Source organism: Heptranchias perlo, chromosome 17 (assembly GCF_035084215.1).
Source record: "Heptranchias perlo isolate sHepPer1 chromosome 17, sHepPer1.hap1, whole genome shotgun sequence".
NCBI lineage: Eukaryota > Metazoa > Chordata > Chondrichthyes > Hexanchiformes > Hexanchidae > Heptranchias > Heptranchias perlo.
Genome location: NC_090341.1, coordinates 52,777,880 through 52,803,240, shown reverse-complemented (window position 1 = coordinate 52,803,240; position 25,361 = coordinate 52,777,880). Strand labels below are relative to the sequence as shown.

Below are 25,361 nucleotides of genomic sequence, written 5' to 3'. Positions count from 1 at the left end.
GCAAAGGCTATGGGCCCCGACAATATCCCAGCTGTAGTGCTGAAGACCTGTTCCAGTACAGCTACAACACTGGCATCTACCCGACAATGTGGAGAATTGCCCAGGTATGTCCTGTCCACAAAAAGCAGGAAAAATCCAATTCGGCCAATTACCGCCCCATCAGTCTACTCTCAATCATCAGCAAAGTGATGGAAGGTGTCGTCGACAGTGCTATCAAGCGGCACTTACTCACCAATAACCTGCTCACCGATGCTCAGTTTGGGTTCCGCCAGGACCACTCGGCTCCAGACCTCATTACAGCTTTGGTCCAAACATGGACAAAAGAGCTGAATTCCAGAGGTGAGGTGAGAGTGACTGCCCTTGACATCAAGGCAGCATTTGACCGAGTCTGGCACCAAGGAGCCCTAGTAAAATTGAAGTCAATGGAATCAGGGGGAAAACTCTCCAGTGGCTGGAGTCATACCTGGCACAAAGGAAGATGGTAGTGGTTGTTGGAGGCCAATCATCTCAGCCCCAGGACATTGCTGCAGGAGTTCCTCAGGGCAGTGTCCTAGGCCCAACCATCTTCAGCTGCTTCATCAATGACCATCCCTCCATCGTAAGGTCAGAAATGGGGATGTTCGCTGATAATTGCACAGTGTTCAGTTCCATTCGCAACCCCTCAAATAATGAAGCAGTCTGAGCCCGCATGCAGCAAGACCTGGACAACATCCAGGCTTGGGCTGATAAGTGGCAAGTAACATTCATTCCAGATAAGTGCCAGACAATGACCACCTCCAACAAGAGAGTCTAACCACCTCCCCTTGACATTCAACGGCATTACCATCGCCGAATCCCCCACCATCAACATCCTGGGGGTCACCATTGACCAGAAACTTAACTGGACCAGCCACGTAAATACTGTGGCTACAAGAGCAGGTCAGCGGCTGGGAATTCTGTGGCGAGTGACTCACCTCCTGACTCCCCAAAGCCTTTCCACCATCTACAAGGCACAAGTCAGGAGTGTGATGGAATACGGTCCACTTGCCTGGATGAGTGCAGCTCCAACAACACTCAAGAAGCTCGACACCATCCAAGATAAAGCAGTCCGCTTGATTGGCACCCCATCCACCACCCTAAACATTCACTCCCTTCATCACCGGCGCACAGTGGCTGCAGTGTCTACCATCTACAGGATGCACTGCAGCAACTCGACAAGGCTTCTTTGACAGTACCTCCCAAACCCACGACCTCTACCACCTAGAAGGACAAGAGCAGCAGGCACATGGGAACAACATCACCTGCACGTTCCCCTCCAAGTCACAAACCATCCCGACTTGGAAATATATCGCCGTTCCTTCATCGTCACTGGGTCAAAATCCTGGAACTCCCTTCCTAACAGCACTGTGGGTGAACCGTCACCACACGGACTGCAGCAGTTCAAGGAGGCTCACCACCACCTTCTCCAGGGCAATTAGGGATGGGCAATAAATGCCGGCCTCGCCAGCGACGCCCACATCCCATGAACGAATAAAAAAAAAGGTCGGTGCTGGGATCATTGCTTTTCTTGATATATATTAATGACTGGGACTTGGGTGCACAGGGCACAATTTCAAAATTTGCAGATGACACAAAATTTGGAAGGGTAGTAAACAGTGAGGATAGTGATAGACTTCAAGAGGATATCGATGGGCTGGTGGCATGGGTGGACACGTGACAGATTAAATTTAACGCAGAAAAATGCAAAGTGATAGATTTTGGTAGGAAAAACAAGCAGAGGCAATATAAACTGAAGGGCAAAACTCTAAAAGGGGTACAGGAACAGAGAGATCTGGGGATATATGTGCGCAAATCGTTGAAGGTGGCAGGGCAGGTTGAGAAAGCATATTAATAGAAGCATAGAGTACAAAAGTATGGAAGTCATGATGAACCTTTATAAAACACTGGTTAGGCCACAACTGGAGTATTGTGTCCAGTACTGGGCATCACACTTCAGGAAAGATGTGAAGGCTTAGAGAGGATGCAGAAGAGATTTACTAGAATGATTCCAGGGATGAGGGATTAGTGATGTGGATAGACTGGAGAGGCTGGGTTTGTTCTCCTTGGAACAGAGACGGCTGTGAGATTTGATAGAGATATTCAAGGTCATGAAGGGTCTAGACAGAGTAGATAGAGAGAAACTGTTCCCATTGGCGGAAGGGTCAAGAACCAGAGGACACAGATTTAAGGTGATTGGTAAAAGAACCAAAAGCGACGTGAGGAAAAACTTTTTTACGCAGAGAGTAGTTATGATCTAGAATGCGCTGCCTGAAAGGGTGGTGGAAACAGATTCAACTGTGGCTTTCAAAAAGGTATTGGACAAATATTTGAAGGGAAAAATATGTAGGGCTATGGGAAAAGATTGGGGGAATGGGACTAACTGGATAGCTCTTACAAAAAGCCAGCACAGGCTCGATGGGCCGAATGGTCTCCTCCTGTGCTGTAACTATTCTATGATTCTGCATAAGGCTGACAAAGCCAGCAGGCATGCTTAAAAAAAAAATCAGAGGCAGTCATCTTATGTCAGGGCCAATGGAGGCATCACGGCTGGAGAAAATTCAAATTAGTAGGGCGAGGGAAGAACTACAGAACAAAATGAACCATTTAAGTTTCGTAAGAGAGTAAGCTTGGAATAGACAAAGAGAAACATTCCACGTGCCTCCATCACAAGCTTGCCAGCTGAGAGACAGGTGACGGATACACTGCTGCATCACCACTGATGGGATTATGGCAACATGACAGGATTAGCAATATCTACATCTTTAGATCGGGTCTTCCATTATAAATGTTTACATAGGGATTTTCAATGTTAAATGTCAACAAATGGTGTGACTCAGATCTGTGACACAGGAAGAAAGATGCTGTGGATAGGAAGTTAAGGCTACATACTAGATATTTTATATATAGAATTCTTCAGACTTCCTGTTTGTAACATCCATTTCCTGTGGTCACGACTTTTTGACACTAATGCCTAAAGTGTAATGGTGAACATCTGATTCTATTAACTTTAACAGGTAACTAATGCTTGCTATTTAATCCTCCCACCACTGCTGACACTGTGGCACGAGTCACCCAGATCCATCAAACCTAAAACAATACACTTCTTGTGTGATCCTCAAGCTGCTTTGTATAAATATTTGAGTGGTTCTCTGGGAGTGTCAGTGCTCAAGGAGGTCTCGGAGTAAATAGGAATTTTTACTCATTAGATGAAAAAAGACCAAGGTCCATCTAGTTCACCTTCTAACATCCTGGTCGTCACATGACAATGGAGTTGTTGACTAATCATAGCAATCAATCTCTTACAATTAGTCTGCAACAGACCCGGACATGACAAGAAAACCCTCAGTGGGGGGTAGCTTTGGGAACCATGGGTCCCAAGTTACCTGTTCCTCCCAAGCATGCTACACTTACAACATGTCATGTCTCAAATTACTCACTCATATTCTGTATCCCAAAGGGTCAATATTTTCATGGGGTTCCTGATACAGACAAGTTTGAAAACCACTGCCCCAGTGTAGTACAGTTCAAAATGTTCTCTTGAGAAACAGCCCTGGTTGGGAAGGACTCGAGCTGTAATGGCACTGCTGGGGTGCTTTTCACAGTTCAGACATAATTTCACATGGACATGTACTACAGCAAAGATTCACACATAAAAACATGAAACCTTATTGAAATCCTGGCAGTTTGAGCAAATTTGGATACAAGAGATAAAAAAAAGTTTATTTTCACTACGAAAAACTTGCACTCACAGAAACATAATTGTGCACCTTAAGTGGTCAAATATCTTGCTCATGGACTGGTATACACTATACAGTTCACTTACAACTTGGTTATACTCTCCTTCATACGAGGAAAACAACTTGCATTTATATAGCACCTTTAACAGAGAAAAATGTCCCAAAGCATTTCACAAAAGTGTAACCAGACAAAAAGAGACATCGTGTCAAAGGAGCTATTAGGAGGGGTAACTCCTCATGCAGCAAGACCTGGACAACATCCAGGCTTGGGCTCATAAGTGGCAAGTAACATTTGCGCCAGACAAGTGCCAGGCAATGACCATCTCCAACAAGAGAGAGTCTAACCACCTCCCCTTGACATTCAACTGCATTACCATTGCCGAATCCCCCACCATCAACATCCTGGGGGTCACCATTGACCAGAAACTTAACTGGACCAGCCACATAAATACTGTGGCTACAAGAGCAGGTCAGAGGCTGGGTATTCTGAGGCGAGTGACTCACCTCCCGACTCCCCAAAGCCTTTCCACCATCTACAAGGCACAAGTCAGGAGTGTGATGGAATACTCTCCACTTGCCTGGATGAGTGCAGCTCCGACAACACTCAAGAAGCTCGACATCATCCAGGACAAAGCAGCCTGCTTGATTGGCACCCCATCCACCACCCTAAACATTCACTCCCTCCACCACCGGCGCACAGTGGCTGCAGTGTGTACCATCCACAGGATGCACTGCAGCAACGCGCCAAGGCTTCTTCAACAGCACCTCCCAAACCCACGACCTCTACCACCTAGAAGGACAAGGGCAGCAGGTACATGGGAACAACACCACCTGCATGTTGCCCTCTATTTCACACATCATCCTGACTTGGAAATATATCGGCCATTCCTTCATCGTCACTGGGTCAAAATCCTGGAACTCCCTACCTAACTGCACTGTGGGAGAACCTTCATCACATGGACTGCAGCAGTTCAAGGCAGCTCACCACCACCTTCTCAAGGGCAATAAATGCTGGCCTTGCCAGTGACGCCCACATCCCATGAACGAATAAAAAACTAAAAGCTTGGTCAAAGAGGTGGGTTTCAGTGAGAAGATTAAAGAGGGGGGGGAAAAAAGAGAGAGTGAGAGAGAGAAATTCCAGAGCGTGGGGCTTAGACGGCTGAAGGCACAGCCACCAATGGGGTGGGGTGGAATGGAGAATACCCAAGAGTTGGAGGAATGCAGAGTCAAATTCATCATACAGTGTCCCCCCTATGCACTAACAGCAGAATATTGTCATACACTACACAAGAGGAGAGAAGTAAAGGGACTATTTCTGCAGCACTAAAGTCATATAATTAGAACTAGTACTGTCAATGGGATTTCAACAAAGTGCAACAGTAGGCATATGAAATTTTCATACTCTGCCCACTTGAACTGAAAGCAGCAGTTAAATGGTAGGTTTTATCATTCCAAACTCAAATTGTGTCTGGAGAGAGATGTGTAATAACAGAATGAAGTACTGTTGGTAGCAGTCGTGAAAACAATTTGAGGGGATGAATTAAGAGCATCAGAGGAGAAATATACCGATGACAATTAGAACCTGTCTTCAATATGCTAAATAATCCAAATTCTAATCAGGGTTACAGTGTCAGGCACCAAGAGAGTGGAGAGAACATTGGTTGTATTCCCTTGAATTTAGAAGGCTGAGGGGAAATCTAGTTGAGGTGTTTAAAATAATAAAAGGATTTGATATGGTAGAAATAGAGAAGCTATTTCCTCTGGTGGGGGAATCCAGAACAAGGGAGCATAATCTTAATATTAGAACTACACCATCCTGGAGTGAAATCAGGAAGCACCTTTTCACAAAGGGTAGTAGAAATCTGAAACTCTCTCCCCCAAAAAGCCATGGATGCTGGGGATCAATTGAAATTTTCAAGACCGAGATCAATAGATTTTTGTTGGGTAAGGATATCGAGGGATATGAAGCAAAGGCGGGTAAATGGAGTTGAGGTACAGATCAGCCAGGATCTAATAGAATGACGGAACAGGCTGTTTACCAACATCATCCAAACACCAAAATATGGTGTGAGAGTTAAACATAATGCTGACACACACACATATCCAAGAACCAATTAGAAATACTACATGTAATGTTTGTTGAGATCTCTTACAAAGTAGCAAGCCAGTTCTCCACGGGAGGGGGCTCCCAGGTCTGGCAGAACTGTCAGGCCCACGCTGTCCCTTCACCAATAGCAGAAACCCGGAATCGACTTAGTGTGTCAAACCCCACAATCAACCCACCTTCTGCCAAACTTCAGGTTACCCCTCCATCATGATGCCAGACTAAAGGATCCTCCTACTGCTAAGCCCCACTGCTGGCAAACTCCAGGACCCCCACCCAAGTCTGCCAAAGCCCAGGATCATTCTTCAGTATTGTCAAATCCATCGACCACCCCCAACGCAGCCAAGACAAAGAATCACCTCCAGTGCAGCTAAAGGACACTGCTTCTATCTACTAATAGCTAACTGCAACAGGTACATCTCACATGCCATTCTGCTGTGCATTCTCAGCATTAAATATGGTAAGGGATAAAATTAAAATGATGTATATAAAAATATAAAGGCCACTCATTTAGTTTTCACATAATAATGGAGACTTATTAAAATTCAATCCCCAAAGCACCAGAATAAAAATAGGATTTGACCTATTGACTCGCTGTAAGTCAGTGGCCCCAATGTTATCCCCTACCTGGTTATATCCACTATTGTTATGAAGCAGCAAACCTTTCAACTCGCTGTGAGCAATGCCACAGGAGATTGTCTAATTGTTCAATCAATTCAATTGGCAGTCAAAGCCTAAAAACAAGATCTACAGTTGTGTCACTACTTGAAAATGTGAGAAGCATGCCCTCAAACCTACCCCCTCCATCTAAGTCCCTCCCTGAAAAGATAAACACCAATAGTATTTCATGACAGCATTTAGTCATGCAAAGGTTCAGATGAGGAGCACCCAATGGCTCCATTAGTAAAAGGAGCAGGTAACCATATACATCAGAAAGTGTTAGCTTCGATTCCTGGTCTGATCCAAAGCAAGGTGACGATAAGATGTTACAATTGGTCTCAACATCCTTTGGTAAGGGGAATTAGCCCGGGTTTCCACTCCTGATTGTTTTTCCAGCAACTCCTGCTGAGGAGAACATGTGCGTGGATGTTAGGTGGGGACAGGATCCGCTCAGGAGTGATACCCCCTTCCCCCTCTCCCCAGTTAAATAGCCTGCTGACATTCACACATGTCTTGGCTCACGCATGAAGAACGGCCACTTGGGCGAGGTACTAAAAAGGAGCTTGTGCCCTCCGGAATCTGCATTCTTAGGAGAGGAGGGGAGAAAATTGGCTAAAAAACCCTTCAGGATTATGAAAAAAACACTGCAGACACTTGCAGATCACAACTTCACAGCAAACTCCGCAGGCCAGACCGAGAACAGGCCTGCATAAACGCACGCTACACAGGGTCGCAGTCAAGTCAGCTGACAGTTCTACAATATTTCCTGAATAATAAAACACAAACCATAGTTAAGTGAGAAGTACATCTGTCAGTGCTCTGCAGTTTCACATCTATCACTGCAGAATTTTTCACCTATCCTCCCCGGCCCCCCCGGCCGGCCCGCCCCCCCCGGCCGGCCCACCCCTCCCCCAGGCCGGCCGGCCCCTCCCACCCCCGGCCGGCCCCTCCCACCCCCGGCCGGCCCCCCGCCGCATGTTGCCTACACATTGTACTTCAAAAGTAATTAATTGGCTGTGAAGCACTTTGGGACGTCCTATCAAATTTTGTTTGATGATACTCCTTGCGATATTTTATTATGTTAAAGGCGCTAAATAAATGTAAGTAGTTGTTATATAAATAAAAGCTCTTTGTTCTTGTGTAGTAATAAATCGGTAAAGTGGCTCTTCCAGACAGCTGGATTTTGCGAATCAACAGATTTACAATGGAGTTACCACCAGCTGCACGCGAGCCACATTTTGAGAACCGGTGCCAGTAAAGAAGGGTGAGCTGCTTTTAAATGTGTACAATACACATTTTTTTTAAAATGCCACTAGATTAGTGCTGTTATACAGTATTTTAAACATCTATTGAGAACTCTGTTCCTCTGACTAAGAACATAAGAACATAAGAAATTGGAGCAGGAGTAGGCCAATCGGCCCCTCGAGCCTGCTCCGCCATTCAATAAGATCATGGCTGATCTGATCCCAACCACAAATCTAAAGAACACAAGAAGTCGGAGCAGGACCCGGCCACATAGCCCCTGGGCCCTCTCCGCCACCCACAGGGCATTGACCGATCCGAACTCAGCTTCATGTCCAATTTCCTGCCCGCTCCCCATAACCCCTAATTCCCTTTACTTCCAGGAAACTGTCTATTTCTGTTTTAAATTTATCTAATGATGTAGCTACCACAGCTTCCTGGGGCAGCAAATTCCACAGACCTACCACCCTCTGAGTGAAGAAGTTTCTCCTCATCTCAGTTTTGAAAGAGCAGCCCCTTATTCTAAGATTATGCCCCCTAGTTCTAGTTTCACCCATCTTTGGGAACATCCTTACTGCATCCACCCGATCAAGACCCTTCACTCTTGTATATCCCTCCCCCATCATTGATGGCTGTCCCTATAGCTGCCTGGACCCCACGCTCTGGAATTCCCTTCCTGAACCCCAACTCCTCCTTTTGAAGACCCTACTTAATCCTCATTTCTTTGACCAAGCTTTTGGTCATCCATCCTAATAGCTCCCTTCTTTCATAGAATGATACAGCACAGAAGGAGGCCATTCGGCCCATTGCGCCTGTGCTGGCTCTTTGAAAGAGCTATCTAGTTTGTCTCACGCCCCTGCCTTTTCCCCATAGCCCTGTAAATTTTTTCCCTTCAAGTATTTTTCCAATTCCCTTTTGAAAGGTTATTAAATCTGCTTCCACCACCCTTTCAGGCAGTGTATTCCAAATCCAGATGTAACATATTTGAGTTTTCAAAAGGCCATCAATAAGGTACTGCATTGTAGACTCATGACTATAGACAGAGTACATGGAGTCAGGGGACAAGTAGCAGAATGGATAGCAAGCTGGCTACAAAACAGAAGAGAGAGAGTAGGGGTTAAGGGTAGTTACTCAGACTGGCAAGAGATGGGAAGTGGTGTTCCACAAAGATTGGTGCTGGGACCACTGTTGTTCACCATTTACATAAACATGTAGACTTGGGAATCGGAAGTACAATTTTAAAATTTGGGGATGACAGCAAGTTGGGGGGTGTAGTCAACACTGAGGGGGGCTCTGAGGATGAAGCAGAAAAAGGGGGCGTATGATAGATGTCAGGTTGATAATATAGTGAGAACCAGGCTGAATATTTGGCTCAACGTCCTTTTTAATACCCCTCTGAAGTGCCGTGGGATGTTTTTCTACATCAAGGGTACTATATAAATGCAAGTAGTTGTTGTGATGGTGTCCCTGACTCACTGTAGAGTTTAGTTGTGATTGTTGCCCAAATTTGGGGACTTGAGGTGCCAGTGAATTCCAGGGACCCTGGTAGTACATCATATGGAGATTCCACCAGTCGCTCTGCTGGTTGAAGATTAAATGCACTTTTTGTTTGTACAGAAAATGCTTTCTTACCAAGTCCAACATTGCAGTCACTATTATAACAAAGCTTCTCTGCCCCGCTTGGAGTTAAACTGCTTACCAACATTCAGAGTTAACATAACCTGCATAGCTGATTTTCACCAGCCCCCACTCCGAGTACAGACGCAACCCTGCCGTCCTGCAAGCACTGCTAACTTCAGTGCAAGCGGAGCCAGCAAACGTTAAGTACATTTTCATCCACCAGCATCCCAACTTCATTTCCCCGTACCAAGTATGGGACAGTAACAGGCTGGCTAGCATGTCCTTGTTCAAAATGATCCGCAACAGGGAGAGCAGCTGGAAAGTACAGATTTTGCTTTCACACAAACACGCTGCAGAAAACCCAATGCATAATCAGCCGAACTTTCATTCAGTTATATATATTATCTGGAAGTCTAAGGAGCACAGCTTATCAACCGGTGCAAGTGATCTCCCAGCACAGAAGTCACGTGTGCAACTTTTATAGCAGTGTTACTGCTGGTCAGGGATCACAGGTCAAAGGGAGCTGAGCTGAGCAGAGCAGAGCAGTCAATGCCCCCTCCCCCATGGTATTTCTGGTAAAAACTACCTGTGAACACCTTCAAAGCACAGAAAGCTCTGAGTTAGCCAAATGAAACCACCACATGCAGATTTTCACGGATCTGGGTCAGATGCACATTTTACAGGAACATAAAAATATACAGGACCAGAAAAGTCCAATATAGTCAGTCTGGCCAGCCCCAGTGTCTAGGAAATATCATACGACACTTCTCAAACCCACTAACAAATGCTCTTCTCTCTTAAATTTGCTGATATTCAGCCTCTCCTGCCTTCCTGTGCAGTCCCCCTTTGCATAAAGTAGTTAAATCTAAACTGCCTTTCACCCCTTCTAATGTGGAGGCTATGCCCCAACCCATTACACAGCAGAGCTGGGCACTAAGTTTTTTTTAAAACAACCCTGAGCAGCCATTCTGAGACCAAACAGACAAAATCCTTCTGCTTATTCCAATTTCCCCCCCTCCCCCTGATGACACAGATGGGATGCAGTTATATGTGCCCCAAGTGGGAGCTTAGGCATTGTTAATAGAGTATTCGACTGTGCGGGCATCACAGCCGTTACCTGACACATACACATACTTCCAGCAAGAGTCAGGAGCTGGAAGGCTGGCTGATTTACTCTCCCCTACCACCACCCCAGCTGAGATCAGCTAATGTAGCAAAAACTGGGGATCAAACCTTGAAACACTTCTGGTCTGCACAGATCAGCTACTCACACCCTTTATCCTGTTTGGAGAGGAGATGGGGGGGGGGGGGGGGGGAAGCAAATTATCTTTATGAACCAGACACACGGCATAGCACAGATACTGAACATCAGAGGTGCAGAGCTAGCTCAGCCCCTGCACCTTATTACCAGCACTGCTGAGTTACAACAAGCTAACCTCAGCAGCGTTATTTTTAATTGCTGTCAAGCCAAAGCTCACACACATCACAGGGCATGGCCTGTGCACACAGAACATATCACTGCCAGCGTCCGTTGGAAATAAACAAGAGCAACGCTCACAGCAAGAATTTCTCCGTTCACAAGATGGTTCAACAAGCAGCAGCCCGCTCCCTGCTAGCCCTCGATTGAGACAAAAGACCGAATGCCGTAGACACTGGCTGCCAATCCGATGTTGCTGGTGCAGCTCGTATTTGCGCCAACTCCCTTTCACTTTATATGCATGGTATATTTCACTAAGCTTGCTCGAAGCTACTGTGCAGACTAAAAGTAAGCAATCTGGGACATAAGTGCCATTTGTCACCTGGTACAGCACACCAATTGGCTCATTTCCAGCAATCCACCATGGGGCTCTCCGCGTTTCAACTCCCCCGCCAAAGAAAGGCACATGAAAGCAGCACCATTGTAAATCCCACCAGAGACACAGACACACACAGACACACGGGGAGCGCACGCGCGTGAGTGAGTGTCAGAGAGGGAGAGGATGTTGTTTAGTCCCTAGCTCAGGGTAAGCCTGATTGTCACTTGCACTGCAGAGGCTGAATCAAGGGGGACAAGCACAACTTTGCTGTTCAGTCCCCCTCTAATCAAGTGACAATGGGACATTCCCTGAACTCTGAGCTCAGCACTAGACAATATTAAAAGTCAGATAAAAGCCTGTCACTACCACAGCCTCTCAAGGGGACACAGATGGCAGATGATTCATCTTGCATGCCATATCAATTAACAGCACGAGTGCACTAAACGTAGCATTTGGGGTTTCCCCCTTGAATTTGGGTTAAAAAAAACAGGCGAAGACACCAGTGAACAAATTAGTACTTTTTCAGATCAAGTGAAGAACACACTGGCCAAAATCAGAAAAATGGCTTAATTGGGTTTACTTAGCCACAAAACCTTGGAAAGAACATGTTGCCTTAAATAAAAAACACTTACAACAGTCTTTGCATCGTAAAATGCAAAAAAGAGTTTGGGTGCAACATTAACAGCATCCTTGGAATCTCCTGCTCCATGAAGTTCGGTTTGGCCTAATTATGCACAACATGGGCTATTCAAGTGGATTCCATGCAATACTGCCAGTCAGTATGGGGAGGTGATGAAGCCTTGTCTGTCAAACAGGGATAGCGGTTCCACGTACCGCTACAGTTCACTACAGCACAGCATCATTAAACCAGCAGTTAAGCAGTGCTCAGGTTATCCACTTTTGGATCGGCTTTCCCTGTTCCTTGGTTGAAATAGGTCCGTACGTGAGAGGGAGTCATTCAGGGCCCCCACGCTGCTGCTAGTGGGTCGATCTGTCCCCATGAACAAAGGTTCAACAAAGGACTGTCCATCCAGGGGCTGTTTCCCTGCATTCTTCCTATCCTCAAACAAGTCCCATTCATTCCCTATTCCACTGAGATCTGCCACCTCTCTCCAACTCTTCTTCTCTTTCCTCCCCATTCCCCTGGGGTTAGTACTTTCTCATCCCTTTAGGGTCTGTCCCCAACATAAGAAATAGGAGCAGGTGTAGGCCAAAAGGCCCTTTGAGCCTGCTCCGCCATTCAATCAGATCATGGCTGACCTTCCACCTCAACTCCACTTTCCTGCCCGATCCCCATATCCCTTGATTCCCCTAAGAGTCCAAAAATCTATCGATCTCAGCCTTGAATATATTCAATGACTCGGCATCCACAGCCCTCTAGGGTAGAGAATTCCAAAGATTCACAACCCTCTGAGTGAAGAAATTCCTCCTCATCTCAGTCTTCAATGGCCGACCCCTTGTCCTGCGATCATGCCCCCTAGTTCTAGACAGAGGAAACAACCACTCGGCATCTACCCTGTCAAGCCCCCTCAGAATCTTACATGTTTCAATGGGATCACCTCATTCTCCTAAACTCCAGAGAATATCGGTCCATTCTACTCAATGTTTCCTCACAGGACAACCCTCTCATCAGGAATTAATCTAGTGAACCTTCGTTGTACCACCTCTAAGGCAAGTACATCCTTCCTTACGTAAGGAGACCAAAACTGTACGCAGTACTCCAGGTATGGACTTACCAAAGCCGTGAACAATTGCAGCAAGACCTCCTTACTCTTGTACTCTAAGCCGCTTGCAATAAAGGCCAACATACAATTTGCCTTCCTAATTGTTTGCTGTATCTGCATGTTAACTTTCTGTGTTTCGTGTACAAGGACACCCAAATCCCCCTGAACACCAACATTTAATAGTTTCTCACCATTTAAAAAAATTCAGTTTTTCTATTCTTCCAACCTCAATCCCCCGACCCCCCAAAAGCCGCTTCACATGTCCCTCCTCTTTCTCATGTCTCCTCCTCACTCTCCGCAGGCACCTCCGACACCCCCTCCCACTCCTCATGCTCCACAGGGTCCCGTTCTCTTCACCCCACTCCCTCCACAGGCTCCTCCTCCGCTCCCTCCCTCCACAGGCTCCCCCTCCCCTCCCTCCCTCCCTCCACAGGCTTCCCCTCCCCACCCTCCCTCCGCAAGCTCCTCCTCCCCCTCCCCTCCCTCCCTCCACAGGCTCCCCCTCCCCTCCCTCCCTCCACAGGCTCCCCCGTCCCCACCCTCCCTCCACAGGCTCCCCCTCCCTCCCTCCACAAGCTCCTCCTCCTCCTCCCCTCCCTCCCTCCACAGGCTCCCCCTCCCCACCCTCCCTCCACAGGATCCCCCTCCCCTCCCCACCCTCCCTCCACAGGCTCCCCCACACCACCCTCCCTCCACAGGCTCCCCCTCCCCTCCCTCCACAGGCTCCCCCTCCCCTCCCTCCACAGGCTCCCCCTCCCCTCCCTCCACAGGCTCCCCCTCCCTCCACAGGCTCCCCCTCCCCTCCCTCCACAGGCTCCCCCTCCCCTCCCTCCACAGGCTCCCCCTCCCCTCCCTCCACAGGCTCCCCCTCCCCTCCCTCCACAGGCTCCCCCTCCCCTCCCTCCACAGGCTCCCCCTCCCCTCCCTCCACAGGCTCCCCCTCCCCACCCTCCACAGGCTCCCCCTCCCCACCCTCCACAGGCTCCCCCTCCCCCTCCCTCCACAGGCTTCCCCTCCCCTCCCTCCACAGGCTCCTCATCCCCCTCCCTCCACAGGCTCCCCCTCCCCTCCCTCCACAGGCTCCCCCTCCCCTCCCTCCACAGGCTCCCCCTCCCTCCACAGGCTCCCCCTCCCTCCACAGGTTCCCCCTCCCCCTCCCTCCACAGGCTCCCCTTCCCCCTCCCTCCACAGGCTCCCCCTCCCCCTCCCTCCACAGGCTCCCCCTCCCCCTCCCTCCACAGGCTCCCCCTCCCCCTCCCTCCACAGGCTCCCCCTCCCCCTCCCTCCACAGGCTCCCCCTCCCCCTCCCTCCACAGGCTCCCCCTCCCCCTCCCTCCACAGGCTCCCCCTCCCCCTCCCTCCACAGGCTCCCCCTCCCTCCACAGGCTCCCCCTCCCTCCACAGGCTCCCCCTCCCCCTCCCTCCACAGGCTCCCCTTCCCCCTCCCTCCACAGGCTCCCCCTCCCCCTCCCTCCACAGGCTCCCCCTCCCCCTCCCTCCACAGGCTCCCCCTCCCCCTCCCTCCACAGGCTCCCCCTCCCTCCACAGGCTCCCCCTCCCCCCACAGGCTCCCCCTCCCCCTCCCTCCACAGGCTCCCCCTCCCCCTCCCTCCACAGGCTCCCCCTCCCCCTCCCTCCACAGGCTCCCCCTCCCCCTCCCTCCACAGGCTCCCCCTCCCCCTCCCTCCACAGGCTCCCCCTCCCCCTCCCTCCACAGGCTCCCCCTCCCTCCACAGGCTCCCCCTCCCTCCACAGGCTCCCCCTCCCTCCACAGGCTCCCCCTCCCTCCACAGGCTCCCCCTCCCTCCACAGGCTCCCCCTCCCTCCACAGGCTCCCCCTCCCTCCACAGGCTCCCCCTCCCTCCACAGGCTCCCCCTCCCTCCACAGGCTCCCCCTCCCTCCACAGGCTCCCCCTCCCTCCACAGGCTCCCCCTCCCTCCACAGGCTCCCCCTCCCTCCACAGGCTCCCCCTCCCTCCACAGGCTCCCCCTCCCACCACAGGCTCCCCCTCCCCCTCCCTCCACAGGCTCCCCCTCCCCCTCCCTCCACAGGCTCCCCCTCCCCCTCCCTCCACAGGCTCCCCCTCCCCCTCCCTCCACAGGCTCCCCCTCCCCCTCCCTCCACAGGCTCCCCCTCCCCCTCCCTCCACAGGCTCCCCCTCCCCCTCCCTCCACAGGCTCCCCCTCCCCCTCCCTCCACAGGCTCCCCCTCCCCCTCCCTCCACAGGCTCCCCCTCCCCCTCCCTCCACAGGCTCCCCCTCCCCCTCCCTCCACAGGCTCCCCCTCCCCCTCCCTCCACAGGCTCCCCCTCCCCCTCCCTCCACAGGCTCCCCCTCCCCCTCCCTCCACAGGCTCCCCCTCCCCCTCCCTCCACAGGCTCCCCCTCCCCCTCCCTCCACAGGCTCCCCCTCCCCCTCCCTCCACAGGCTCCCCCTCCCCCTCCCTCCACAGGCTCCCCCTCCCCCTCCCTCCACAGGCTCCCCCTCCCCCTCCCTCCACAGGCTCCCCCTCCCCCTCCCTCCACAGGCTCCCCCTCCCCCTCCCTCCACAGGCTCCCCCTCCCCCTCCCTCCACAGGCTCCCCCTCCCCCTCCCTCCACAGGCTCCCCCTCCCCCTCCCTCCACAGGCTCCCCCTCCCCCTCCCTCCACAGGCTCCCCCTCCCTCCACAGGCTCCCCCTCCCCCTCCCTCCACAGGCTCCCCCTCCCTCCACAGGCTCCCCCTCCCCCTCCCTCCACAGGCTCCCCCTCCCCCTCCCTCCACAGGCTCCCCCTCCCCCTCCCTCCACAGGCTCCCCCTCCCCCTCCCTCCACAGGCTCCCCCTCCCCCTCCCTCCACAGGCTCCCCCTCCCCCTCCCTCCACAGGCTCCCCCTCCCCCTCCCTCCACAGGCTCCCCCTCCCCCTCCCTCCACAGGCTCCCCCTCCCCCTCCCTCCACAGGCTCCCCCTCCCACTCCCTCCACAGGCTCCCCCTCCCTCCACAGGCTCCCCCTCCCTCCACAGGCTCCCCCTCCCCCTCCCTCCACAGGCTCCCCCTCCCCCTCCCTCCACAGGCTCCCCCTCCCCCTCCCTCCACAGGCTCCCCCTCCCCCCCCTCCACAGGCTCCCCCTCCCCTCCCCTCCCTCCACAGGCTCCTCATCCCCCTCCCCTCCCTCCACAGGCTCCCCCTCCCCTCCCTCCACAGGCTCCCCCTCCCTCCCTCTCTCCCTCCCTCAACAGGCTCCCCCTCCCTCCACAGGCTCCCCCTCCCTCCCTCCACAGGCTCCCCCTCCCTCCCTCCACAGGCTCCCCCTCCCTCCCTCCACAGGCTCCCCCTCCCCTCCCTCCACAGGCTCCCCCTGCCCTCCCTCCCTCCACAGGCTTCCCCTCCCCAGGCTCCCCCTCCCCTCCCTCCCTCCACAGGCTCCCCCTCCCCTCCCTCCCTCCACAGGGTCCCCCTCCCCTCCCTCCCTCCCTCCACAGGCTCCCCCTCCCCTCCCTCCCTCCACAGGCTCCCCCTCCCCTCCCTCCCTCCACAGGCTCCCCCTCCCCTCCCTCCCTCCACAGGCTCCCCCTCCCCTCCCTCCCTCCACAGGCTCCCCCTCCCCTCCCTCCCTCCACAGGCTCCCCCTCCCCTCCCTCCCTCCCTCCACAGGCTCCCCTCCCCTCCCTCCCTCCACAGGCTCCCCTCCCCTCCCTCCCTCCCTCCACAGGCTCCCCCTCCCCTCCCTCCCTCCCTCCACAGGCTCCCCCTCCCCTCCCTCCCTCCCTCCACAGGCTCCCCCTCCCCTCCCTCCCTCCCTCCACAGGCTCCCCCTCCCCTCCCTCCCTCCCTCCACAGGCTCCCCCTCCCTCCCTCCCTCCACAGGCTCCCCCTCCCCTCCCTCCCTCCACAGGCTCCCCCTCCCCTCCCTCCCTCCACAGGCTCCCCCTCCCCTCCCTCCCTCCACAGGCTCCCCCTCCCCTCCCTCCCTCCACAGGCTCCCCCTCCCCCCCCTCCACAGGCTCCCCCTCCCCCCCCTCCCTCCACAGGCTCCCCCTCCCCGCCTCCACAGGCTCCCCCTCCCCTCCCTCCACAGGCTCCCCCTCCCCTCCCTCCACAGGCTCCCCCGACCCTCCCTCCACAGGCTCCCCCTCCCTCCCTCCACAGGCTCCCCCTCCCCCCCCTCCCTCCCTCCACAGGCTCCCCCTCCGCCCCCTCCCTCCCTCCACAGGCTCCCCCTCCCCCCCCTCCCTCCCTCCACAGGCTCCCCCTCCCCTCCCTCCCTCCACAGGCTCCCCCTCCCCTCCCTCCCTCCCTCCACAGGCTCCCCCTCCCCTCCCTCCCTCCCTCCACAGGATCCCACTCCCCTCCCTCCCTCCCTCCACAGGATCCCCCTCCCCTCCCTCCCTCCCTCCACAGGATCCCCCTCCTCTCTCCCTCCCTCCCTCCACAGGCTCCTCCCCCTCAACAGTCTGATCCTCCCTCTCTCCTTCTAAAGGCTCCTCCTCCCCTCCCCCTCCACGGGCTCCTCCTCCCCTCCCCCTCCACGCAGTCTCCTCGTACTCCTCTCCCCCTCCACGCAGTCTCCTCCTCCTCCTCTCTCCCTCCACGCAGTCTCCTCCTCCTCCTCTCTCCCTCCACGCAGTCTCCTCCTCCTCCTCTCTCTCTCCCTCCACGCAGTCTCCTCCACCTCTCTCCCTGCACGCAGTCTCCTCCTCCTCCTCCTCTCTCCCTCCACGCAGTCTCCTCCTCCTCTCTCTCTCCCTCCACGCAGTCTCCTCCACCTCTCTCCCTCCACGCAGTCTCCTCCTCCTCCTCCTCTCTCCCTCCACGCAGTCTCCTCCTCCTCCTCTCTCCCTCCACGCAGTCTCCTCCTCCTCCTCTCTCCCTCCACGCAGTCTCCTCCTCCTCCTCTCTCCCTCCACGCAGTCTCCTCCTCCTCCTCCTCTCTCCCTCCACGCAGTCTCCTCCTCCTCCTCTCTCCCTCCACGCAGTCTCCTCCTCCTCCTCTCTCCCTCCCTCTACGCAGTCTCCTCCTCCTCCTCTCTCCCTCCACGCAGTCGTCTCCTCCTCCTCTCTCCCTCCACGCAGTCTCCTCCTCCTCCTCCTCCTCTCTCCCTCCACGCAGTGTCTTCCTCCTCCTCTCTCCCTCCACGCAGTCTCCTCCTCCTCTCTCCCTCCACGCAGTCTCCTCCTCCTCCTCCTCTCTCCCTCCACGCAGTCTCCTCCTCCTCCTCCTCCTCCTCTCTCCCTCCACGCAGTCTCCTCCTCCTCCTCCTCTCCCTCCACGCAGTCTCCTCCTCCTCCTCCTCCTCTCTCCCTCCACGCAGTCTCCTCCTCCTCCTCCTCCTCTCTCCCTCCACGCAGTCTCCTCCTCCTCCTCCTCTCTCCCTCCACGCAGTCTCCTCCTCCTCCTCTCTCCCTCCACGCAGTCTCCTCCTCCTCTCTCCCTCCACGCAGTCTCCTCCTCCTCTCTCCCTCCACGCAGTCTCCTCCTCCTTTCTCCCTCCACGCAGTCTCCTCCTCCTCTCTCCCTCCCTCCCTCCACGCAGTCTCCTCCTCCTCTCTCCCTCCACGCAGTCTCCTCCTCCTCCTCTCCCTCCACGCAGTCTCCTCCTCCTCCTCCTCCTCTCCCTCCACGCAGTCTCCTCCTCCTCCTCCTCTACCTCCACGCAGTCTCCTCCTCCTCCTCCTCCTCCTCTCCCTCCACGCAGTCTCCTCCTCCTCCTCCTCTCCCTCCACGCAGTCTCCTCCTCCTCCTCCTCCTCTACCTCCACGCAGTCTCCTCCTCCTCCTCCTCCTCCTCTCTCCCTCCACGCAGTCTCCTCCTCCTCCTCCTCCTCTCTCCCTCCACGCAGTCTCCTCCTCCTCCTCTCTCCCTCCACGGTCTCCTCCTCCTCCTCTCTCCCTCCACGCAGTCTCCTCCTCCTCCTCTCTCCCTCCACGCAGTCTCCTCCTCCTCTCTCCCTCCACGCAGTCTCCTCCTCCTCTCTCCCTCCCTCCACGCAGTCTCCTCCTCCTCCTCCTCTCTCCCTCCACGCAGTCTCCTCCTCCTCCTCCTCCTCCTCTCTCCCTCCACGCAGTCGTCTCCTCCTCTCTCCCTCCACGCAGTCGTCTCCTCCTCTCTCCCTCCACGCAGTCGTCTCCTCCTCTCTCCCTCCACGCAGTCGTCTCCTCCTCTCTCCCTCCACGCAGTCGTCTCCTCCTCTCTCCCTCCACGCAGTCGTCTCCTCCTCTCTCCCTCCACGCAGTCGTCTCCTCCTCTCTCCCTCCACGCAGTCGTCTCCTCCTCTCTCCCTCCACGCAGTCGTCTCCTCCTCTCTCCCTCCACGCAGTCGTCTCCTCCTCTCTCCCTCCACGCAGTCGTCTCCTCTCTCCCTCCACGCAGTCTCCTCCTCTCTCCCTCCACACAGTCTCCTCCTCTCTCCCTCCACACAGTCTCCTCCTCTCTCCCTCCACACAGTCTCCTCCTCTCTCCCTCCACACAGTCTCCTCCTCTCTCCCTCCACACAGTCTCCTCCTCTCTCCCTCCACACAGTCTCCTCCTCTCTCCCTCCACACAGTCTCCTCCTCTCTCCCTCCACACAGTCTCCTCCTCCTCTCCCCCTCCACAGGCTCCTCCTCCTCTCTCCCTCCACGCAGTCTCCTCCTCTCTCCCTCCACGCAGTCTCCTCCTCTCTCCCTCCACGCAGTCTCCTCCTCTCTCCCTCCACGCAGTCTCCTCCTCTCTCCCTCCACGCAGTCGTCTCCTCTCTCCCTCCACGCAGTCTCCTCCTCTCTCCCTCCACGCAGTCTCCTCCTCTCTCCCTCCACACAGTCTCCTCCTCTCTCCCTCCACACAGTCTCCTCCTCTCTCCCTCCACACAGTCTCCTCCTCTCTCCCTCCACACAGTCTCCTCCTCTCTCCCTCCACACAGTCTCCTCCTCTCTCCCTCCACACAGTCTCCTCCTCTCTCCCTCCACACAGTCTCCTCCTCTCTCCCTCCACACAGTCTCCTCCTCTCTCCCTCCACACAGTCTCCTCCTCTCTCCCTCCACACAGTCTCCTCCTCTCTCCCTCCACACAGTCTCCTCCTCTCTCCCTCCACACAGTCTCCTCCTCTCTCCCTCCACACAGTCTCCTCCTCTCTCCCCCCACACAGTCTCCTCCTCTCTCCCTCCACACAGTCTCCTCCTCTCTCCCTCCACACAGTCTCCTCCTCTCTCCCTCCACAGTCTCCTCCTCTCTCCCTCCACACAGTCTCCTCCTCTCTCCCTCCACACAGTCTCCTCCTCCTCCTCCCTCCCTCCACGCAGTCTCCTCCTCCTCCTCCTCTCTCCCTCCACGCAGTCTCCTCCTCCTCCTCTCCCTCCACGCAGTCTCCTCCTCCTCCTCCTCCTCTCCCTCCACGCAGTCTCCTCCTCCTCCTCCTCCTCTACCTCCACGCAGTCTCCTCCTCCTCCTCCTCCTCTCCCTCCACGCAGTCTCCTCCTCCTCCTCCTCTCCCTCCACGCAGTCTCCTCCTCCTCCTCTCTCCCTCCACGCAGTCTCCTCCTCCTCCTCCTCCTCTCTCCCTCCACGCAGTCTCCTCCTCCTCCTCCTCTCTCCCTCCACGCAGTCTCCTCCTCCTCCTCTCTCCCTCCACGGTCTCCTCCTCCTCCTCTCTCCCTCCACGCAGTCTCCTCCTCCTCTCTCCCTCCACGCAGTCTCCTCCTCCTCCTCTCTCCCTCCCTCCACGCAGTCTCCTCCTCCTCCTCCTCCTCTCTCCCTCCACGCAGTCTCCTCCTCCTCTCTCCCTCCACGCAGTCGTCTCCTCCTCTCTCCCTCCACGCAGTCTCCTCCTCCTCCTCTCTCCCTCCACGCAGTCTCCTCCTCCTCTCTCCCTCCACGCAGTCTCCTCCTCCTCTCTCCCTCCCTCCACGCAGTCTCCTCCTCCTCCTCCTCTCTCCCTCCACGCAGTCTCCTCCTCCTCCTCCTCTCTCCCTCCACGCAGTCTCCTCCTCCTCTCTCCCTCCACGCAGTCGTCTCCTCCTCTCTCCCTCCACGCAGTCGTCTCCTCCTCTCTCCCTCCACACAGTCTCCTCCTCTCTCCCTCCACACAGTCTCCTCCTCTCTCCCTCCACACAGTCTCCTCCTCTCTCCCTCCACACAGTCTCCTCCTCTCTCCCTCCACACAGTCTCCTCCTCTCTCCCTCCACACAGTCTCCTCCTCTCTCCCTCCACACAGTCTCCTCCTCTCTCCCTCCACACAGTCTCCTCCTCTCTCCCTCCACACAGTCTCCTCCTCTCTCCCTCCACACAGTCTCCTCCTCTCTCCCTCCACACAGTCTCCTCCTCCTCCTCCTCCCTCCCTCCACGCAGTCTCCTCCTCCTCCTCCTCTCTCCCTCCACGCAGTCTCCTCCTCCTCCTCTCCCTCCACGCAGTCTCCTCCTCCTCCTCTCCCTCCACGCAGTCTCCTCCTCCTCCTCCTCTACCTCCACGCAGTCTCCTCCTCCTCCTCCTCCTCCTCTCCCTCCACGCAGTCTCCTCCTCCTCCTCCTCTCCCTCCACGCAGTCTCCTCCTCCTCCTCTCTCCCTCCACGCAGTCTCCTCCTCCTCCTCCTCTCTCCCTCCACGCAGTCTCCTCCTCCTCCTCCTCTCTCCCTCCACGCAGTCTCCTCCTCCTCCTCTCTCCCTCCACGGTCTCCTCCTCCTCCTCCTCCTCTCTCCCTCCACGCAGTCTCCTCCTCCTCTCTCCCTCCACGCAGTCTCCTCCTCCTCTCTCCCTCCACGCAGTCTCCTCCTCCTCTCTCCCTCCCTCCACGCAGTCTCCTCCTCCTCTCTCCCTCCCTCCACGCAGTCTCCTCCTCCTCCTCCTCCTCCTCCTCTCTCCCTCCACGCAGTCTCCTCCTCCTCCTCCTCCTCCTCCTCTCTCCCTCCACGCAGTCGTCTCCTCCTCTCTCCCTCCACGCAGTCGTTTCCTCCTCTCTCCCTCCACACAGTCTCCTCCTCTCTCCCTCCACACAGTCTCCTCCTCCTCCTCCTCCCTCCCTCCACGCAGTCTCCTCCTCCTCCTCTCTCCCTCCACGCAGTCTCCTCCTCCTCCTCTCCCTCCACGCAGTCTCCTCCTCCTCCTCTCCCTCCACGCAGTCTCCTCCTCCTCTACCTCCACGCAGTCTCCTCCTCCTCCTCCTCCTCTCCCTCCACGCAGTCTCCTCCTCCTCCTCCTCTCCCTCCACGCAGTCTCCTCCTCCTCCTCTCTCCCTCCACGCAGTCTCCTCCTCCTCCTCTCTCCCTCCACGGTCTCCTCCTCCTCCTCTTTCCCTCCACGCAGTCTCCTCCTCCTCTCTCCCTCCACGCAGTCTCCTCCTCCTCTCTCCCTCCCTCCACGCAGTCTCCTCCTCCTCCTCCTCTCTCCCTCCACGCAGTCTCCTCCTCCTCCTCCTCCTCTCTCCCTCCACGCAGTCTCCTCCTCCTCCTCCTCTCTCCCTCCACGCAGTCGTCTCCTCCTCTCTCCCTCCACGCAGTCGTCTCCTCCTCTCTCCCTCCACGCAGTCGTCTCCTCCTCTCTCCCTCCACGCAGTCGTCTCCTCCTCTCTCCCTCCACGCAGTCGTCTCCTCCTCTCTCCCTCCACGCAGTCGTCTCCTCCTCTCTCCCTCCACGCAGTCTCCTCCTCCTCTCTCCCTCCACACAGTCTCCTCCTCCTCTCTCCCTCCACACAGTCTCCTCCTCCTCTCTCCCTCCACACAGTCTCCTCCTCCTCTCTCCCTCCACACAGTCTCCTCCTCTCTCCCTCCACACAGTCTCCTCCTCTCTCCCTCCACACAGTCTCCTCCTCTCTCCCTCCACACAGTCTCCTCCTCTCTCCCTCCACACAGTCTCCTCCTCTCTCCCTCCACACAGTCTCCTCCTCTCTCCCTCCACACAGTCTCCTCCTCTCTCCCTCCACACAGTCTCCTCCTCTCTCCCTCCACACAGTCTCCTCCTCTCTCCCTCCACACAGTCTCCTCCTCTCTCCCTCCACACAGTCTCCTCCTCTCTCCCTCCACACAGTCTCCTCCTCTCTCCCTCCACACAGTCTCCTCCTCCTCTCCCCCTCCACAGGCTCCTCCTCCTCTCCCCCTCCACAGGCTCCTCCTCCTCTCCCCCTCCACAGGCTCCTCCTCATCCTCCTCCTCCTCTCCCCCTCCACAGGCTCCTCCTCCTCTCTCCCTCCACAGGCTCCTCCTCCTCCTCTCTCCCTCCAGGCTCCTCCTCCTCTCTCCCTCCCTCCACAGGCTCCTCCTCCTCTCTCCCTCCCTCCACAGGCTCCTCCTCCTCTCTCCCTCCCTCCACAGGCTCCTCCTCCTCTCTCCCTCCCTCCACAGGCTCCTCCTCCTCTCTCCCGCCACAGGCTCTTGCTCCTCCTCTCTCCCTCCCTCCACAGGCTCCTCCTCTCTCTCTCTCTCTCACCCTCCCTCCACAGTCTCCTCCTCTCTCTCTCTCTCTCACCCTCCCTCCACAGTCTCCTCCTTCCTCTCGCTCTCTCTCTCTCTCTCCCCCCCCCCCTCCAGGCTCCTTCTCCTCCTCTCTCCCTCCCTCCACAGGCTCCACCTCCTCCTCTCTCCCTCCCTCCCTCCCTCCACAGGCTCCTCCTCCTCCTCTCTCCCTCCAGGCTCCTCCTCCTCTCTCTCCCTCCCTCCCTCCCTCCACAGGCTCCTCCTCCTCCTCTCTCCCTCCAGGCTCCTCCTCCTCTCTCTCTCTCTCTCCCCCCCTCCACAGGCTCCTCCTCCTCCTCTCTCCCTCCACAGGCTCCTCCTCCTCCTCCTCTCTCCCTCCACACGCTCCTCCTCCCCTCTCCCTCCACACGCTCCTCCTCCTCCTCCTCTCCCTCCACACGCTCCTCCTCCCCTCTCCCTCCACACGCTCCTCCTCCTCCTCTCTCCCTCCACACGCTCCTCCTCCTCCTCTCTCCCTCCACAGGCTCCTCCTCCTCCCCTCTCCCTCCACAGGCTCCTCCTCCTCCCCTCTCCCTCCACAGGCTCCTCCTCCTCCCCTCTCCCTCCACAGGCTCCTCCTCCTCCTCCCTCCACAGGCTCCTCCTCCTCTCTCCCTCCACAGGCTCCTCCTCCTCCCCTCTCCCTCCACAGGCTCCTCCTCCTCCCCTCTCCCTCCACAGGCTCCTCCTCCCCCCTCTCCCTCCACAGGCTCCTCCTCCTCCCCTCTCCCTCCACAGGCTCCTCCTCCTCCCCTCTCCCTCCACAGGCTCCTCCTCCTCCCCTCTCCCTCCACAGGCTCCTCCTCCTCCTCCCTCCACAGGCTCCTCCTCCTCCTCCCTCCACAGGCTCCTCCTCCTCTCTCCCTCCACACACTCCTCCTCCTCCCCTCTCCCTCCACAGGCTCCTCCTCCTCCCCTCTCCCTCCACAGGCTCCTCCTCCTCCCCTCTCCCTCCACAGGCTCCTCCTCCTCTCTCCCTCCACACACTCCTCCTCCTCCCCTCTCCCTCCACAGGCTCCTCCTCCTCCCCTCTACAGGCTCCTCCTCCTCCTCCTCCCCTCTCCCTCCACAGGCTCCTCCTCCTCCCCTCTCCCTCCACAGGCTCCTCCTCCTCCTCCCCTCTCCCTCCACACGCTCCTCCTCCTCTCTCCCTCCACAGGCTCCTCCTCCTCCCCAGGCTCCTCCTCCTCCCCTCTCCCTCCACACGCTCCTCCTCCTCTCTCCCTCCACACGCTCCTCCTCCTCCCCTCTCCCTCTCCCTCCACAGGCTCCTCCTCCTCCCCCAGTTTCTATTCCCCATCTCCCGGCCCCCATCGGGTTCACTCCTCATGGAGCCCGTCCCCTCTCGCCCTCTGTCCCCGCCTGACTCAGTGATCCACAAGCCCCTCGGCCCGCGGTGTGGGCCACGTGTTGGCCGGGGCTGTGTTTACCACCTCCCCCTGTCCCCGCCAGGCCTCGCTCCCTTTCCCGCTGTGCGGGAGCTGCCGTCCGGCTCTCGCGGCCGCCCTGCGGGCACTGTGGCCTCGGCGTATCCCAGTCCGGGAGCTCTGCTGCTCCCGGTCTCCGTGCGGCCTTTTGCTTACCTCGCTCGCCGGCGGCGTTGCGCTCGGTGTCGGTCTCAGACTCGGGCCCCGGCCGCTCCGCTCCGCGCCGCGCTCCCACACGACGAGTAATGGCGGCACGCACCATGACGTAAGCGCGTACTTACGTACGGCGCCCTGAGTATTCTGGGAGTTGTAGTCCAGGAGTTTAGCCATTACTGCGCATGTGCATTAGACTCCACCATGTTCCCATTGGGAAATTGTGAAGGTTGAAGTGCAGCCAGTGCTGTTCCATGGAGTGAAGGCTGTGTTCTGCTAGGATCGTATTTACACTTACAATTAGAAGCTGCATTATTCCATAGTCTACATTGATTGTATAAAAAGGGTACTTCAGTGCAGTACTGAGGGAGTGCTTCACTGTCAGAGACGCCGTCTTTCAGATGCGACATTAAACCAATTGTAAACAATTTTACAACACCAAGTTATAGTCCAGCAATTTTATTTTAAATTCACAAGCT

General features: G+C 56.2%; 1 protein-coding gene across 4 annotated transcripts in view; it reads right to left on the bottom strand.

The window, feature by feature from the left end:
* LOC137334312 (DDB1- and CUL4-associated factor 1-like) overlaps positions 1-24,969 on the bottom strand; it is a 124,888-nt gene extending 99,919 nt beyond the window's left edge. For all 4 annotated transcript variants that reach the window (XM_067999001.1, XM_067999002.1, XM_067999003.1 and 1 more), the window contains exon 1: positions 24,886-24,969. The gene's annotated coding sequence lies outside the window, so the exon portion shown is untranslated. The remainder of the gene's footprint in view (positions 1-24,885) is intronic.
* Between the last annotated feature and the right edge of the window lie 392 nt (positions 24,970-25,361).